Genomic DNA, 19,314 nt, shown 5'->3' on the forward strand with positions numbered 1-19,314 from the left:
CTATCCAACCATCTCGTCCTCAGTCGTCCCCTTCTCCTCCTGCCTTCAATCTTTCCCAGCATCAGGTATGCATATACATACAAAGAAATATTATTCAGCCATGAAAATGAAGGAAATCCTGCCACTTGTGACAACATGGACGGATCTTGAGGGCAGTATGCTAAGTAGAATAAACCAAAGGGGGGGAAAATACTGTATGGTATCAATCATATGTGGAATCTGATAAAATAAATAAATAAAGTCAAACTTTTAGTGCTTGCCAGGAGGTAGGGCCTGGAGAAAATAGAGAGAGATTGGTAAAAGGATGCAAAGGCACACCTGTAAGATGAATAGGGGGGAGCTAACATAAAACACAGTGACTATACTTGATAACACTGTATAGTATAACTGAAAGACAGCAGAACTGTAAATGTTCTCACCAAAAAAGAAAGAAAAAAGATAAACATGTGAGGTGATGGATATGTTAACTAGACAGAGGAAATCCTTTCACAATATATACATACATCACATCATCACAATGTGCTTGCTTTCAAAGTCCTACAATTTTATATGCTACTTATACCTAAATAAAGCTGAAATCTAAATAAAATAAAATAAGTTTGGGACTTCCTTGGCAGTCCAGCAGTTAAGACTACACGCTTTCAATGCAAGGGGCACAGGGTGGATTCCTGCTGGGAAACTATGATCCCACACGCCGTGCAGTGAGGCCAGAAAAACAAAAACTAACTGAATGAATAAATAAAATATATGCACAAAAGAAAAGTCATTGGCCAACACAATTCTCATGTTACCAACTCTCATGTTGAAAATTATCTTACTATTCATAGAATTTCACGGTTGGAAGGCTCATTAAAACCCTTCCAGTCTACCTAACTCCTCCACTCCCCTCTCACCTCCCACTCCCTCCCTCACTTTAACGCCTGAATACTCCCAAAACATCTTGGTCAAATCATGCTGTAAACTGACTCTGTGGTGGCTCAGTGGTAAAGAATCCACCTGCAAGTTAAGGGGCACAAGAGAGGGGGGTTCAATCCCCAGGTTGAGAAGATCTCCTGGATTAGAAAATCCTACTCCAGTATTCTTCCCTGGGGAATCCCATGGATAAAGAAGCTTTACGGGATACAGTCCACGGGGTCGCAAAGAGTTGGACGGGACTGAGTAAGCTGAAGTATATGAGCATCCAGGCTGACCCCTGATCACTGATGCTGACGTGAAATCACACATTTAAATTATTAACCTGTTTCATCTCAGGATTCTAGTAGCCAAAAAGCTTTTTATTAAGCCAGCATCAGCTCCCCATGAGTACCCTAAACTGCCTCATGGAGCAAGACAACATATGGAATTAAAATATAATGTGTCCAGAAATGGCTGGGGACTTTTAAAGATCTGGATTTATATCTTGTCTCTGTTTTTGTGTGTGTGTGTGTGTGTGTGTGTAATAAAGTTTTATTAAAGTATAAAAGAGATAGAGAAAGCTTCTGACATAGGCATCAGAAGGGGGCAGAAAGAGTACCCGCTTGCTAGTGTTAACAATGAAGTTATATAATCCAAAGAATGTCTGGAGGTTGTAAAGACCTCATAAGACCTACTCCCATAATTTACATTTTAAGATAACACTGTCCTCAGGCAGGATATGGTGAAGATTGCTCAGTCGTGTCCGACTCTTTGCGACCCCATGGACTGTAGCCTACCAGGCTCCTCTGTCCATGGGATTTTCCAGGCAATAGTACTGGAGTGGATTGCCATTTCCTTCTCCAGATATCCTGTCTCTGTTACTTATCAAGAGTGTGAGTCACTTACCCAATTTCTTCATTTGTTAAAAGGGAATAACAATACTTTCCAGATAGGTCTATTGTTGAGGCTTAAATGAGATTACATATGAAATGCAGGGCTTAAGCACAGGGCTTGGCCAGTATTCTTAAAACATATGTGCTTTTCCTCCTTTCCTCTCATATGATGAGTCACATGCTGACACTTCTGTCAGTAAGACGATTCCAGTTCCTTCATGTATGCCTCAAGAAAAGAGAACAGCACCTACCTCACAGGACAACCGTGAGGGTTAAAAGAGATTACCACACAAAGCGTTAAGAACAGTGCCTGCATAAAGTCAGCACTCAGAGCATCAGCTGGTGCTACCAGGAGTCTGAGATGTGACTCCCTGCCCCTCGAGTCTTCCTCATTCATCTCTGAACACTTATGTTCCAGGTGTGGTCTGACTGGCCTGAAATGGAACTGGAACATCACTTCTTCATTCTGAACAGACCAAAACCACAGATAAAGCCTTGATTAAATTATTGTATAACACTTTTCTAATCAACAGAGTTTCTTAGTATGGTTTCCCCCAAATACACTGCTGCTAAACCTGATCTCTGCAGTTTCGTATATTAGATTCTTATTTGCACTCATCTCTAGTACATTTCTTTCAGCTTGATTCAGCCCATTGTCCTGAATGTCAACATATTTGCAGATCCTAATTCTGTGGCCCGAAATACTAACTTCTCTCCCAGCTTCACATTATCTATAAATACTAGTGGATTTTGAAGAATGGTGAGGAGTCAACCAAATGGCCAAAGCAGAGAAGGCCTCCAGGTAGAATACATACCATGTACAAAGGAAGGGAGGGCTGAGAAAACACAGTGGGTTACAGAACAGTTCAGCACTGACGTTGCTGGAAGGGAAAGTAGGAGGTAACGATGAGAAAAAAGAGCAGCTTGGATGGTGCAAGGCCTGTTTATCAGCTAAGAAACCTCTCCATCCGGCACAAGGGACACTGGAGGATTTTAACTCAGAAGTGACCTGATCAGATCTGTGTTTTAGAAAATCTCTTTGGCAACAATATAGGCTTTTAAAATTTTTCTTCAAGTACCAATGTTTTAAAAAATAAGTCACTTTAAAAAAAAAAAGTTCTGAGAATATTATACCAACAAGTGACACCGGCACACTCTTGTCTGTGATGAGGTGTCTCCCCAGGGCCACAGACAGGCCTCAGCGACAAAACTCTCCACAGTAAGGAAATGGAGAACAGAGGTGTTAGTCCTTCCTCCCACAAAAAGGGATATAAACTTTGAACATTCTCTCCTCAAGTTTAACCCTACAACAGCTTTAACAAATCTAACTCAAATGAAAATTACTAAAAAAAAAAAAAGAAAAAATTAAGTGACATTACCTGAAACACAACCATTAAACAGGAAAAGTAACGTTTAAATGGTTCGTTTTCTACAAATAATGCTAAAAAAAAAAAATCTCTAACACTATTTTTCAATTTTGGCAGACATTAAGCTAACTACTTCACATGTATTATCTCAGTTGATCCTTGCAAAACCTCTTACGGTAAATGGTATTATTAATCTTACTTTACTGATTTAAAAAACAAAAACAAAAAACAAAAAAAACATGGGCTCCTCAAAGTAAAGTAACTTATCCAAGATTACTTGTCTAGTAAGTGGCTGAGCTCACAATTAAACCCAAGCTGGTGTGATTCTAAAGCTCAAACTCAATTGCTGCAATATATTGCCTCCTTTGAAAATAATAATAGTTATCATCTACTTAATACTCAAGTTCTTAATGCTCAAGTTCTGATGCTTCTTAAAGCATCCTAAACCACAGGGCATGGCCCTCATTAACAACCCTTATTCCATCAAGTACCAAAAAGGAGACCTATTAAACACTGAAGTTGACACCCCTACTGTGAAAAATACGTGCTTATATAAAAGCCCATCTTTACTATAATGGCATAATAATTCTTATAAATAGTCTTGATATAATTTCATATTTACCCTATTTTGATAAAACTTTGATTTATACGTATTTTTAAAATGTACTCTGACAGTCACGTACCCATTTAGGAAACATTTCTAATGGATCACTCTGTGCAACCTTGCAGTGGCATAAAAAAGTGCTGGATATCTGGAGACCACCCTCTGAGAAGAAAGATGCTTACACTGCTGGCTACAATAGGAGATGATATTTGCACTAGGCTTTTTAAGATAAATTATATGTAGAGAGGTGAAAACGGGAAAAACAGACACTGAAGATAAAGGAGACAGCACAAAAAAAGAGCAAAAAGGACTGAAAACAAATGGCATATTTAAGGAATGACAAATCCTTGTGGTAGAGGAGTACGTGGAGATGTAGCTGGAACATCAGGATTTTAATCTGCAGGCAATGGAAACCACAAAACTTTGTGAGCAGAAGAGCAGCTTGGTCAGATCTGACATTCAGCATGGTAACCAGGACAACAGCACAGAAGACAGAGTCAACAGAGAAATATTAGGCAACTACTTCAAGAATCCAGGGGAGGGCTCGCTTCGGCAGCACATATACTAAAATTGAACGATACAGAGAAGATTAGCATGGCCCCTGCGCAAGAATCCAGGGGAGAGGTAGTAAGGTCTTCAGTTAGGGCAATGGCGGAAACAGAAAAATGATGAGTAATTTCAGAGAAAGAACTGACCCCATCTGAAGATCTGTTATATGGCTGGGAGTAGGGGTTAGAAGGACACTGAGAAAGATGAAGGTTTACAAGACAAATGGGGGGAAAAAAAAAAAGCTCCTGACCTTACATTAAAAATCAAGTGGATTAGAGATTTTAAAACATTTAAAAATTAATGTTAAAATTTTTTTAATTTTTAAAATTAACATTACAAATTAAAAACATTTAAAAATAAATAAATGAATGGTCATATAACCTTGAAATGAGAAAGGCCTTTCCAAACAAGACTGTGGATACAGAAATCATTTTTTAAAAGCGAGAAATAAACTGGCTAATCAGTTAAACTTCTACAAAGCAATTTAAAAAAATTAAAATTTGAAAGAAGCCGGAGGAGAAATCTGCAACCCATAACAAGGAGCTAATAATCTCCCATAATCTTTATTTTTATTTTTTGGCCACATGGCATGCGGGATCTTCGTTCCCTGATGAGGGACTGAACCTGAGTCCCACCCTCCACCGTGGAAGCATGGAGCCCTAACCACTGGACCGCCTAGGAAGTCCCCTCTCACATAATTTTTAGATGCACATGCACGCACACACACATACACACACATATAAATGCTTTAAATAAATAAAATGACAAATATCTCCCTAGGAAAATGCTCTAGAAACACAAACAGGCAATTCAGAAAAGAATACAAATAACCAGCAATTATGGGGGAAAAAATCTTAATCTCACTACTGATCAAAGGAATTCAAATTAAAGTAACAATAAAACCATTTTCAGCTATCAGAATGGCAAAGATAAAAAAGGAAAGTAACTTATTATTGCCTAGTATGTAGGGAAACTTCACATTCTCACACTGTCCCACTGGCAACGTGTACCATCTATAGCAAACTTGCAAAAACTTCTGTAAAAGGAACAAGGTTGTTTTATTTTTAAGAGATGATTTGGTGACTCGTGGAATGGATGGCTAAATAAAAGACCATGCCATTAAACAAGGCTGGGGACCCCTGGGGAAGCAGGCCAGAATGAAAAGCTCATGTCTGAAACATGTTCAACTGGAGCGGTCCATGAGACACCCAGGCAGAGACGTGATGGAAGTACAAGTCTGAAAAACTCAAGAGAAAGACCAGGTTGGAGACCCAGATTTGAAAAGTGGCACCTCGGGAGTGGATGAGCTCCCTAGAGAAAGACTGTTTTCAAGTTCCAGGACTGTGCCTTGGAAAACGCTGACACTTAAGAGGCGAATATTACAGAGAAAGAACAGTTACCATGGTAAAATGAGAACTATGAGAGAATCACATGATGGCAGTCAAGGAAGAAAACATTTTAGGAAACTGGGGAGGTCACCAACTTCAGATGCTGCACAGAGATGGGTGGCAAGAAGAAAAGGACCTGGCAAATAAGAAAGAAGGTCATCTGGGACCCCAACAGGGGGCGTCTCAGTGGAGTGGTGAGACAGGATCAGATACTATCTCCAGAAACGGCACTAGAGGTGGAGAACCAGAGACAGCAAGTGTAGAGTTCTTTCTCAAGAAATCTAAAAAGGGAAGAAGAAAAACCAGGGGAATAAAGAAAGAGTTAGGACTTCCCTGGTGGTCCAGTGGTTAAGAATCTACCTTCCAATGCAGGGGACACGGGTCTGATCCCTGGTCCAGGAAGATCTCACATACTGTGGAGCAACTAAGCCCTTGTGCCCCAACTACTGAAACCTGCTAGGGCCCCAGAGCCCGTGCTCCACCACAAGAGAAGCCACTGAGATGAGAAGTCTGCGCACTGCAACGAAGAGCAGCCCCCAAGAGCAGCAACGAAGACCCAGCACAGCCAGAAATAAAGAAAGAAGAGAGAAAAACAAAACGTTGGGGTTGCAAAGAGTCAGACATGACTGAGTGACTGAACCGACCGACTGAGTCTGCAGTGGTGGCACAGCCAGGGAGGGCATGTATTTCCCTCTCTCTTTTTTTAAATAATTGAAGAAGAGGCACTTATTTGCACCTTGCAAGGAAAGAGGGACTAAAGACACAAGAAACAAAAAGTAAAGAAGATTCTGAAGAACACGGAGGGGGGTGGGGGGCAGTTATCTATGGAAAGGAACATACCCACTTCTTCCTTGAGAAAAGAGGGAAGGAAATAATGAGCAAGAACAATCTATCTAACTATACCTCTCTGAGCTTCAGCTTCCTGTCTGTAAAGCAGGATTAGGAATGGCACCTATTCTCATAAAACTGCTGTGAGGATTAACTGAGGTAACGCATATAAGCGCTAAGGCTCTAACTTTTGGTAGCTATATGTTTGTGCATGTGTAGGGGACAGCCAAATCCCAGAAATAAACCTGCTTCTAGAGCCTGACACCCAGGAACGCGTGGGTTCCCTGATAACATCTGTCAAAGGGAGCATCTACGTGGCCCTACCCATCCCACCACTCAGCAAGACAAAGAAATGACTATTTGGAGGACTCTCATGTGGTAAGCCTTGAAACAAGCCCAGACCGAGAGCATACGGAGAGAAGAATCAAGGTGGGAATCTGAATTAGGGGTCTGTGAAGAGGAAACCAGTTGAACAAGTTCCACCCAGCACATGACTTGAGCGGTTTCCCAGCTCTGTGCAATACAGAAGCGGAACACACCAATGCCGGAACTGACTACTCCAAACCACTGAGATTCGGTTCCTCCAGGAGCGGCTCGGCGGGTACACACCCAGCTTGCCGAGCAAACGCCCCCCAAATGTCTGCATGACTCACTGAGGAAAAACGTCCGAGTAGGCCGTCTTTCCTCATAAATAGGATAAGTACTGAGCCACTAACACATATGAGCACCGTCTCAGCTTTGGAAACAGCCTCATAATTTCAACACTGTGTGGCAAAAACCCAGTCCTGAGAAAAAGGAGTGTAGATTATTCAAAAAGGCATTCCTCACCATATGAAAAGGGAGGGGAATTAGGGCTGGGTTCCCAGAGAAAATGGCATTTATGTGTTAATGTGTGTGAGTGTGTGTCTGTGTGTCTTGATGGGGGGGAATATGTCAAGCCAAAGGAAGAAACTGTACAGAAACTTTGAAGGATTTGAAACAGGGAAGGAAGTGATTAGGTCTGATTTATAAGATCACTCCAAACACAATGGATTAGGAAGAGGGGCTATTAATGGCTGCAGAACTACTGAAGAAAGGCAGGCAGTCACCTAGGCAAGACATGACAAAGGCTAGCTTTCCAAGCCATACACGCAAAATGAGAAATCTTGATAGTATCTGTTTTAAAAGAAACTTCTGAATATGATTTAAACCAATCTGAACAGCTATAGGAATAAGTGAGAAGTAGAAGGGAATTTTTTTTTCTTCATCTTAAGTAACTTAGCTTAACCTCTGTGTTCCTCGATACCTAATACAGACCCATCCCTGAACTAATCATTTCATTCTGCTGAACCGGACATGAGGTATGCCAGGTTCACGTGCCAAAATTAAATGTCTGAATTTCAAAATGGTCCCTCATCTTAACCAGGGTGGTAGACTATGGTGACGGTTGCACCATTTGGTAAATTTACTAAAAATCACTGAGTTATACACTGAAAATGAGAGAATTTTATGGTATTTAAACTATACTTCAGTGAAAAGTTCTGGGCAAACAGGATTAACCCACCCCACTCCAGTACTCTTGCCTGGAAAATCCCATGGACGGAGAAGCCTGGTAGGCTGCAGTCCATGGGGTCGCTAAGAGTCGGGCACAACTGAGCGATTGCACTTTCACTTTTCACTTTCATGCATTGGAGGAGGAAATGGCAACCCACTCCAGTATTCTTGCCTGGAGAATCCCAGGGACAGAGGAGCCTGGTGGGCTGCCGTCTATGGGGTCACACAGAGTCGGACACAACTGAAGCAACTTAGCAGCAGGGCCAAATCTTCAGAAGCTCAGCCTGGTGAAACATTACCATGTTCAACCTATCCACCCATCCACCTTGACTTTACCATATATCATAAAGCATGAAAGACCTTCTAACCCTAAATGAAAAAAAAAAAAAAACTTCAAAGTAAGCTAAAGCCTCAGCCTAGTCACTGCTGATTGCAATCAGCTCTTGAGAAAAAAAAAAAAAACAGGTGAGAGTCCTCTACTAGGTGGAAGACAGGCACATATTTCTTTGCAAAAAAACCAGTTCTCTGAGTCACTGCCAACTGCAGCAGCTGCTAGAGCCCAGGGGAACAAGGAGAGCCTGCAGACCAAGAATACACCAAAAAAGTTATTGATCAAATCTAATCGTTAGTGAGAATGTATCAACAGGTGGGGTTAACTGTGATAATCATGAAAGACATAAACCCTGGTCTCTAAAGTGAAAAAAAAAAAGTCACTCAGTCATGTCTGACTTTTTGTGACCCCATGGACTATAGTCCACCAGGCTGCTCTGTCCATGGGATTCTCCAGGCAAGAATACTAGAGTGGGTAACCATTTCCTTCTCCATAGGATCTTCCTGACACAGGGATCAAATCCAGGGTTCCTGCACTGCAGGCAGATTCTTCACCATCTGAGCCACTAGGGAAGCCCCTAAGGCTCACAGTAAATTAGATAAGACATAAATATAAAGCAGCATACTGTGAAAACTACAATAAAGACACTTGGGGGGCAGGAGCTAAAAAGACACAAGAGTGTGTGTGTGCTCAGTCACATCCAACTTTTTGTGACCCCATGGACTGCAGCCTGCCAGGCTCCTCTGTCGATGGGATTTTTCAGGCAAGAATACTGGAACAGGTTGTCATGCCCTACCCCCAGGGGATCTTTCCGACCCAGGGATCGAACCCGCATCTCCTGCATTGGCAGGTGGATTCTTTACCACTGAGTCACTTGGGACGTCCATAGAGACACAAGAGAGGGACATCTAACTCAGACCTGGAGGAAGGGTGAGTGTCCAAGTAAGCTTCTTGGAGGAGGCACTGCCTAAATTTATTTTCTTAGGCAATATATTTTTACACAGATCAAAATTTTAAAGCATAAAAAGATATCCAGTTAAAAGGAAGAAAATCTCATGAAGTGAAAAGACAAGAGTGTCAAATGCTGCAGAGATTAAGTAAAATAAGTCATGAAAATTTTCCAGTGGGCACAGCAATTAGGTCATTGATGACTCGAGAAAGAGAAATCACAGTGGGGGTAAAGGAGGGCACACGATCATACCCACCTAAGTTAAGACACACCAAAAAAGTGGACATAGGGAATAAAGACAAGCTTTCCTTGAAGGAGAAAATAAGAGACAATAATCCTAGACAGGGTCTCGGATTGAGGGAGTTTATCTAAAATGGGTGAGGATATTTATGTGCTAAAGAAAAAGAATCCGAAAAAAAAAAAAAAGTCAAGTTATGAGCTCAAGTTAAGGAAAAAACACTGGATAAGAACCCTAGAAGACAAGAAGGGACAGGATCCAAACCACAGAGAGAAGATTGAATCTTAAGAAGAAAAACAGTTCTCCCACTGCTACAGAGAAGGAAGTCAAGATGGCATGATAAAGGAGATGCGGTAAATTTGTTAGGGCCAGAAAAAATGAGGGAGCTTGTAGAGAAAGTAGAGTTCATCAAGTTGTGACATGGGAAGCCAGGGATGGAGATGTGTACTAAGAATAAAGGTTGATAAAACTTCTGATCGGCACCGCCAATCTCTGACAATTCAAGTAGTACTTTCAAAAGGCACCTCCATCCATGAACTCTCCCACCGTCTACCACTGGAAATAATCCCTTCTTCCTCCAAACTTCCTCTAGACTTTCTCAGTATCTCTTTATCTCTTAACATTATTTAAGAAGGTAAGGGTGGAATCCTTTTCTGATTTCTATTTGAAGCATGGTGCTCAGTAAATAACTGCTGAATGTCACAAACTGTTTTCTCTCTTGCTTGAGGACCACTCAATGATTAATACAGCCAAATAATGAAAGAAAGAAGAAAGAATGCTAAACTCTCATCATCATCAATAATGGAATTCTCTTAACCACCAGAGCCCCCCTATTCCACACAACTTTTCACCAATTCAATGGAATGATATTCTGAGCACCTACTCTGTGAAAAGCACTGTGACAGGAGATGCTGTTCGACACCAAGAAGTGGAAAAAGACTCACCCCTAAAGGAGCACAAGAGAGTGAGACAAACACATACACACAGTTATGCTGTCCATTCCCTCCCATACTATTTCAGACTATATTGCAAAACCCAAGCCATAAAAGAACCTCTTCCTTAGCTAAACTTTCACACATTAACTTTTTGCATCATTTCCAGGGCAATCTATATTGCCTTTTGACATCAGTTAGATCTTTCATCCTTTGATGTTGAGTAATTTATGAATAACTCTTCCCTTGTAGCTCAGTCAGTCAAGAATCCGCCTGCAATACAGGAGACCCAGGTTTAATTCCTAGGTCTGGAAGATTCCCTGGAGAAGGAAATGGCAGCTCATTTCAGTGTGCTTGCCTGAAAAATCCCATGGACAGAGGAGCCTGGTGGACTACAGTCCATGGGGTCGCAAAGAGTCAGACACAACTGAAGCGACTAAGCACGCAACATAACCATCCCAACATTTTTAGCCATGTCAGAAAAAAAAATACAATGAGCAATGGAATATCATCAAGTCATTCAAAATAAAAGTACCTTTTAATAATAGGAAATGGAAATAAAAACAATTTTAAGTAACTTGAGAAAGCCCTTAGGTTAGAACATAAATCTTCCACTAACCGTTATACAATCTGTACGTAAAAATCTGCAACATGCGTTTTCTCAAAGCAAGTTTTGGGAAATCTCTTGTTACAAAGTTCTTCCTTCATATTAAGCAGATTTTTATTGACAAGTTCTGTTCCTCTGGTACTGTACATGATAAATTGAAACCCTCTTTCATTTTTCAGGGATTTTTAAGTAATGGCAGGCAAAACATTAACGGGTAAATAAATTCCTACACTGGAGGAGGGGTTGATCTTCGCAATTCTATGATTCTGTGTTCCCTCTAAATTTTGTTTCCATATTAAGTGATCTCAGTCCTTCAGTTACTCCCCAAGCGTTATAATCTCCGTGCTGTGCTGTGCTCAGTCACTCAGTCATGTCCGACTCTTTGGGACACCATGGACTGTACCCCACCAGGCTCCTCTGTCCATGGGCTCCAGGCAAGAATACTGGAGTGGATTGCCATGCCCTCCTTCCTCCAGGGGATCTTCCCAACCTAGACCTTTCTTAATGCTGGACATGCTCACTCAACATGCTCTAGGCCCAGAGCGATAACCAAGTCTCAACTAGAGGACAGACACCCACTGACTGGGAGTGGTTCCCCAGGGAAGGATCCTGATGTATCAGCAGTGCCTGCTGTGGGTGTGAAGGAACCCCACCACATACCTATCAAGGTCCCTCTTAAAGTATGGCCTCCAGAACATAAAACCAGCTTCAGGTAGCCTCTGATTCTTACAGAGGACGGTAGGGCCACCTCTTCCTTTGCTGCATAGGTCACATTTCTACTAGTGAGTTAATAAACATCTCATGTATACCTGTGGCTGATTCATGTTGATGTATGGCAGAAACCAATACAATATTATAAAGCAATTATCCTCCAATTAAAAAAAGAAAGAAAGTCAGCAGCTGCATTGCTGCTACTGCTAAGTCACTTCAGTCCTGTCCAACTCTGTGCGACCCCATAGACGGCAGCCCACCAGACTCCCCCGTCCCTGGGATTCTCCAGGCAAGAACACTGGAGTGGGTTGCCATTTCCTCCTCCAATGCATGAAAGTGAAAAGTGAAAGTGAAGTCGTTCAGTCATATTCCACTCTTAGCGACCCCATGGACTGCAGCCTACCAGGCTCCTCCGTCCATGGGATTTTCACCATTGCCTTAGCTCCTAAAATAAAAAAGAAATCTCAGGTTTGGTTCGTTTTGTTTTTCTTCTCACTAATCCTCTCCCTACTAATGCTACTTCTCTATCCTGTGTTGCAGACACTCCATTTTTTAAACCCCAGTGCAGGACGTCACAGTTACGTTCAAGGTATCTTGAAAGCAAAATCTGTCATGTATTAACCATGTGCAGCATATTAACCACTCCAGCAAGTGAAGTTTGATCAATATACCACTAATACATTCACAAGTCCAAACACAAATGTTTTACATGTAACATGCCCTAACAAGTTATCTTTGAATTAAAAATCTAGCAGCTCCTTTTTTTGAGCTACAATGTATATTAGATAGATTCACCATTTTTTAACCATTTTACAGAATGGAGTTCAGTGGTTTTTAGTATATTCACAATGTTGTGCAACCACCATGACTATCTAATTCCAGAAAATTTCCACCACCCAGAAGGAACCCTACACCCATGAAGCAGTCACTCCCCATTGAGCAGCTCTTCTGGAATGATTTATTCAACTGGTTACAAATCTTAATCATATTACAGTCTAGTCCACATGTACCCAATCTGCAGAAGCATCACAAGACAAACTCTCAAATGCCTTACTGAAATCTAGACATTACTCTGCTTCTCTGATTCACTAATCTGGGGACCCTGTCCAAAAGGCAATGATGTCATGGTGACAGGGCCTTTCTCAGGAAGTCCTGGTTGACTCCTAAGGAGCCCTTCATTTCTTACCATAAGCCATATATACATGCTTAGTTTCTCAGTCGTGTTTGACTCTTTGCAACCCCATAGACTGTAGCCTGCCAAGCACATCTGTTCATGGGATTTCCCAGGCAAGAATACTAGAGTGGATAGTCATTCCCTTCTCCGGGGGATCTTCCTGACCCAGGAAGCGAACCCGAGTCTCCTGCACTGCAGTCAGATTCTTTACTGTCTGAGCCACCAGGGAAGCCCTCTCTGACACATGACAGAACATACGCTATGGACCTTAGCCAGAGACTAGTTCACTAGACTAGAATTTGTGGTATCTTCTCCTTTTTAATAACTAGTACATTTGCAGTCCCCCATTTTCAAAAGCCACACTTCTGTTCTTCACAATGTCACCAGGTGACAGTTCAATAACTGTGCCTACCCAATTCGTACTTTAATGGCTTTAGTTTAAGCTCCATAAATTAAGAACATGAGAACTCAATGAAGGAAGTAAAGAAACTGCAGATAAAACATAAAACAGTTAAGAAGTGACCATCAACAGGTCTTGAATTCTTAATTTAAACAGTCCCTTGAATCCATTATTCTGAGAGAGAACACTGTTTCCCAAACAACTAGTCCTAAGAAAGACAATCTGTGAGGAAAGAATCTGATAGTAAACTAGCTTGGAGGAATATTGCCTACATGATCCTCGCCCTTGAAGATTCAGAATTTACAGCCCATGATAGTCTAACAGTCCACTAGTTACATAATCTGTTTAACTTGGTTTATTACAGTATTTCTGAAACATATCTGACCACTAAACCCTTTCCTCCTTAATGTCACATTAACAGAATACACGTCAAAATAGTGATACAGAGGTTAGCTACACAGTTTTCAAAAGTTCCTCAAAACTGTACTCTCCTATAACACAAAGAATAAATTGTGAGTTTGACAAGTTGATTCATACCTTCACAGTATACATGTCAAAGTTGTCCATCCAAAACCTGTTTGCTCAAGACCAATTTCATTACACTATTAACCTTTTTAACATAATACAACTTGCTTGAATACTCTCTGGAAACTTCTAGCTAATTTTTCCAAGAGGATACTTAAGCCATATGTTGCAAAATTCTCAAAAGTTGAAATGCTTTATTCTGAAAAAAAAAAAGAAAAGTTAAATCTCAATTCATAGACTAAAGAGTTTGGCAAATTCCAGAGCACATTTCATGAGAGAGCCATTCCTGGTACTCAACATCTAAGACTGGGGTCCCCAGTCCTGGGACCATGGACTGGTACTGGTCTGTAGCCTGTTAGGAGATGAGCAGCTGGCAAGCGCATGAAGCTTCATCTGTATTTACAGCCACTCCCCATTGCTTGTATCACCATCTAAGTTCCACCTCCTATCAGATTAGCATCAGCAGTAGATTCTCGTCAGAGTGCCAACGCTGCTGTGCTTGAATCAGCCCAAACCACCCCCTCTAACCCGCATCCGTGGGACCGATCCACGGGCCGGTGCCAAAAAGGCTGGGGACGGCTGATTTAAGATACTATCCAAATACCGTCTAGAGAAAAAGAGTTTTACCTCACTCTTTACACCAAAATAAATTCTAAATGGATCAAAAGGTCAAATGTTAAAATTCTTTACATCCTAAAAATACTTGAAGAAAGCCTGGGGGAATATTTTTGTATAGAGAAGGACTAAAGAATCCCTTTAAAAATGATACAAAGCCATAAGGCTAAAAAATAAAAGCTAAGTAAAACCAAATATGTTTTAAAAATTCTTTATTTTAAACACCTTAAAATTGTAAGTTAAAAGACAGCATCCAAAGGGTTGAACTCCTCAATATAAAAAGAGCTCTTACATCAATAAGAGCAGTAACACACTAGAAAAATGAGCAGGACTTCCCTGATGGTCCAATGGGTGAGAATCTGCCTGCCAATACAGGGGGCACAGGTTCAATCCCTGGCCCAGGAAGATTCCACAAGCCTCAGAGCAACGAAGTCGGTGCACCTTCCCTCTATGGCCCTCGAGCCACAACCACGGAAGCCCCAGGCGTCTAGAGCTGTGCTCCGCAGCAAGAGAAGTCCCCGAAGTGAGAAGCCCACGCACAACTCGAGAGTAGCCCCTGCTCTCCACAACCAGAGAATACCTGTGTGCAGCAGGGAAGACACAGTGCAGCCAAAAATAAACAAATAAAATCAAGGGTTTAAAAAAGAAGAAGAAAGAAAAACGAGCAAAGAATTCTGCCAAAACAGTTCACAGAAAAGGAAACAGAAAGGCTTTTAAACACATGTAAAGATGCTCAGCTTCACTCAGAGTAAGGCAGTCTGAAAAAGAAACTGCAATTACAACACCACGTTCAACTATGAAATTCATAACTATGAAAACAAACAAAAAAAAAAGTACTCTAGGTTAGTGAAATCATAGGGAAAGCAGTCTTCTGATATATCACTGATGTACATATAGTCTGGTACAACCTCCAGAGAGAGCAGACTGACAGTATTTGTCTGTATAGTCAAAACTATGGTTTTTTCCACTAGTCATTTACAGATGTGTTCAGATCAGATCAGATCAGTCGCTCAGTTGTGTCCGACTCTTTGCGACCCCATGAATCGCAGCACGCCAGGCCTCCCTGTCCATCACCAACTCCTGGAGTTCACTCAGACTCACGTCCATCGAGTCAGTGATGCCATCCAGCCATCTCATCCTCTGTCGTCCCCTTCTCCTCTTGCCCCCAATCCCTCCCAGTGTGTTAGTTGGACCATAAAGAAGGCTGAGCGCCAAAGAATTAATGCTTTCAAACTGTGGTGTTGGAGAAGACTCTTGAGAGTCCCTTGGACTGCAAGGAGATCAAACCAGTCAAACCTAAAGGAAATCAACCCTGAATATTCATTGAAAGGACTGATGCTGAAGCTGAAGCTCCAATACTGTGGCCACCTAATTCCAAGAGCTGATTCACTGAAAAATACCCTGATGTTGGAAAAGACTGAAGGCAGGAGAAGAATAGGATGACAGAGGATAAGATGGTTGGATGGCATCACCAACTCAATGGACATGAGTTTGGGAAAACTCTGGGAGATGGTGAAAGACAGGGAAGCCTGGCATGCTGCAGTCCATGGGATCACAGAGTCGGACACGACTAAGCAACTGAACAACAACAAAATGTGGATATTCCCACTGACTTAGAAATTCTACTTTTAGTATAATATAACTAATGCAGTACTTCAACTAATGTGTTGGGGCTTCCCTGGTGGCTAAGTGGTAAAGAATCTACCTCCCAAGAAGGAGCCTCAAGTTCAATCCCTAGGTCAGGAAGATCCCCTGGACAAGGAAATGGCAACCCACTCCAGTATTCTTGCCTGGGAAATTCCATGGACAGAAGAGCCTGGCGGGCTACAGTCCAAGGGGTCACAAAAGAGACATGGCTTGGTGACTAAAAACAAAAAAAAAAACAAACTAATTGGGTTTAGATCATAGATTTGGGCCTAGAGTCAAACTCCATCAGCATCTTGCAGGTGTGTTGTTTCCTATCTTAAGTAACTATAAATGAAGGAGAGAGGAAATTAAATAGCATGGGATAGCACTGGGCTGGGGGAGGCGGGGTTATTTGCCTGTAAATGATCATTGTCTCGGAGAAGGCAATGGCACCCCACTCCAATACTCTTGCCTGGAAAATCCCATGGACGGAGGAGCCTGGTAGGCTGCAGTCCATGGGGTCGCTAAGAGTTGGATACAACTGAGCGACTTCACTTTCACTTTTCACTTGCATGCATTGGAGAAGGAAATGGCAATCCACTCCAGTGTTCTTGCCTGGAGAATCCCAGGGACGGAGGAGCCTGGTGGGCTGCCGTCTATGGGGTCGCACAGTCAGACACGACTGAAGCGACTTAGCAGCAGCAGCAGCAGATCATTGTCTTTAAAGATAAAGAATCACTTGCAAGAGATCAAAAGTGGATATGTGCATGCTCATCGTGTCCGACTCTTTGCGACACCATGCACTATAGCCCTCCAGGTTCCTCTGTCCATGGAATTCTCCAGGCATTAATACTGGAGTGGGCTGCCATTTCCTCCTCCAGGGGATCTTCCCAACCCAGGGATCAAACCCGCATGTCCTGCACTGCAGGCAGATTCTTTACTGTTGAGCCATCAGTAAAGCCCAGGAGACAGGAGACCAAAGGAAGGATTATCTTTGTAAATCAGTTAGGCAATGAGAGTAGCTTGAATATGGGAAGTGGCAGTGAGGATGGGGTGAGCTGACAGAAATAGATGGTGTGTGAGTGTGTGTGCACTCATGCCTGCACATGTACGTATTAAAACAACACTAAAAAACTGCATCAATTAGACCTGAAAGGTGACAAGGAAAAAAAAATGTAATTTCTAGGTTTGCCTAACTGAATGTCTAGTAGAGCTGGCAAGTGAAGTTGAGAAAGAAGATAAACTGGAAGAGGGATGATTATAAATTCATCTTTGTAAATTCTTGGTTTGGATTTTTTTCTTTTTAATATCCATGGAGAGGTATGAGTCCACAATTCCTTATTCCAATATTTAAAATTCAAGGTTCCTTGAAAATCAAATGATTTGTTCTCATAAATCTGAAGCAACTTGTTTGGCAATAAAGTAATCTAAAACAAAACCAAAAAATAAAGAAATTCCACTTTTAGAAACTCATCCTATAACACTCATAAGTGCAAGATGGCAGCCATACAAAGTTGCTAACTACACCACTACTGATAAGAGTAAAAGCTGGGAGGGATATGCCCACTGACAGGTTAAATCCATACACTGAACAACCATGCAACTGTGAAGGGGGAAGAAAATGAAGCACTATAATGTATTCACGCAGAATATGTTAAGATGCAAAGAAGAAAGTATAGTGTTATCACTTCTACACAAGGAAACAAAAGAGATTTGCATATACAGAGAAGATCCGGGTGCCTGGGAAACAAGACTAGGCAGGCAGACTTTTTTTTTTCTTTACTGAATATCCTAGCAGAGCTTCTGAATTAAGTATCATGTCTCTATATTACCTGTTTTTTAAATGATTAATAATAAAAGTTTAATTTTAAAAAGTTAAAGACCAAATTTGCCAACACCATTCTGGGTATTCTTGAGTTTTTAAAGGAAAACCCCCAAAGTCAAGCCAGTGTCTAGCACAAGCTCGTCAAATTAGCAGTGACTAAGAAGCACTGTCCAAAGAAACGACATAGTGATAAGTCTTCGGGGCAGGAAAACATTGTGCTGTGATAGCCATGTAAGTGATAAGTAACTTTTGTCTCCTTTTAGCTGTTTTAAACTTTATCTGAGATGTATGTTATTTGTAATAAAATGATCTGCTACACCATGAGATTTTTTTCAATTTTTTTTTTTTTTTTTTTGGCTGCTTCACTCGCTTACCAGATCTTAGCTGTCCCACCAGGGATTGGACCCTCACTCCTGGCAGTGAAAGCATGAAGTCCCAACCACTGGACCACCAGGGAATTCCCTTAAATTTTATTTTTATACCATTTTCCCATTTTTAATGATCATAGGGTTTTTTTCCTTTCAGGTTTTCTAAATGTGCCCCATTCCCTCTTTTTATACTTCAGTTCCTCTGCATCAATTTTAAACACTAATTATGCCATTTCAAGGAAATAATCTTAGTTTTTTATGTTGCTGATTAATGATCCCTAGCAAAAGGCTGATGCTTTCTACCTTACGGATAAACACCTATCACAACAATAGTATTTCCTTCTACTGCAAAAGCCTCACAATTTTTCTTAAAGCCAGAGTCCTCTGAGTCCCTAGACTTTTAGCCCGACAGAAGCCAAGCCCTGGGCTGGCAGCCACCTCTCTGATGCTCCTTCTGCTTCTCGTTAGGATTTCCAGTGAGTCAACAGGAAGGTATTCGGAGTAAGGAAGAAATAGAGGCCTGGAGACAGGCCTTTCCTCCACCCACAACACCAAAAAATACAATTCTTGCCAAACTGTCCAAGGCAATTTCCAATGCCACTCCTGTCTGCATGAGGTCACTACTGAAAAAATAAGCAACTGGGAAGGAGGGAAAGCCTTTCTGAGCTGAACTGAGAAGACGTGCCAGGTTAGGAAGAAGTAAACTAACCAGGCCCCCTCTCTAGTCTCTCCAGAGTTGCTGTATGTAACCATGGGACCCCTACTGTATCCATTTCCAATCCCGGGAGGCCATCTTAGTGAGTAGGCGTTAGGTCAAAAAAGTTAAACAGATGCAAATTTATCACAGACCAGTTATGTCTCTTTGTTGTTGTTATTGTTGTTGTTTAGTCATTCAGTGGTGTCTGACTCTTTGCAACCCCATGGACGGCAGCCCACCAGGCTCCTCTGTCCATGGAT

At 41.6% G+C, this 19,314-nt stretch overlaps 1 protein-coding gene and 1 pseudogene across 1 annotated transcript in view; one reads left to right on the forward strand and one right to left on the reverse strand.

Moving 5' to 3' along the window:
• Nucleotides 1–19,314, reverse strand: part of IQGAP1 (IQ motif containing GTPase activating protein 1) — a 107,129-nt gene that overhangs the window by 76,308 nt on the left and 11,507 nt on the right. The window lies entirely within an intron of this gene.
• Nucleotides 4,299–4,395, forward strand: LOC133234869 (U6 spliceosomal RNA; annotated as a pseudogene).

This window comes from Bos javanicus, chromosome 21 (genome assembly GCF_032452875.1).
Source record: "Bos javanicus breed banteng chromosome 21, ARS-OSU_banteng_1.0, whole genome shotgun sequence".
Classification (NCBI taxonomy): Eukaryota; Metazoa; Chordata; class Mammalia; order Artiodactyla; family Bovidae; genus Bos; species Bos javanicus.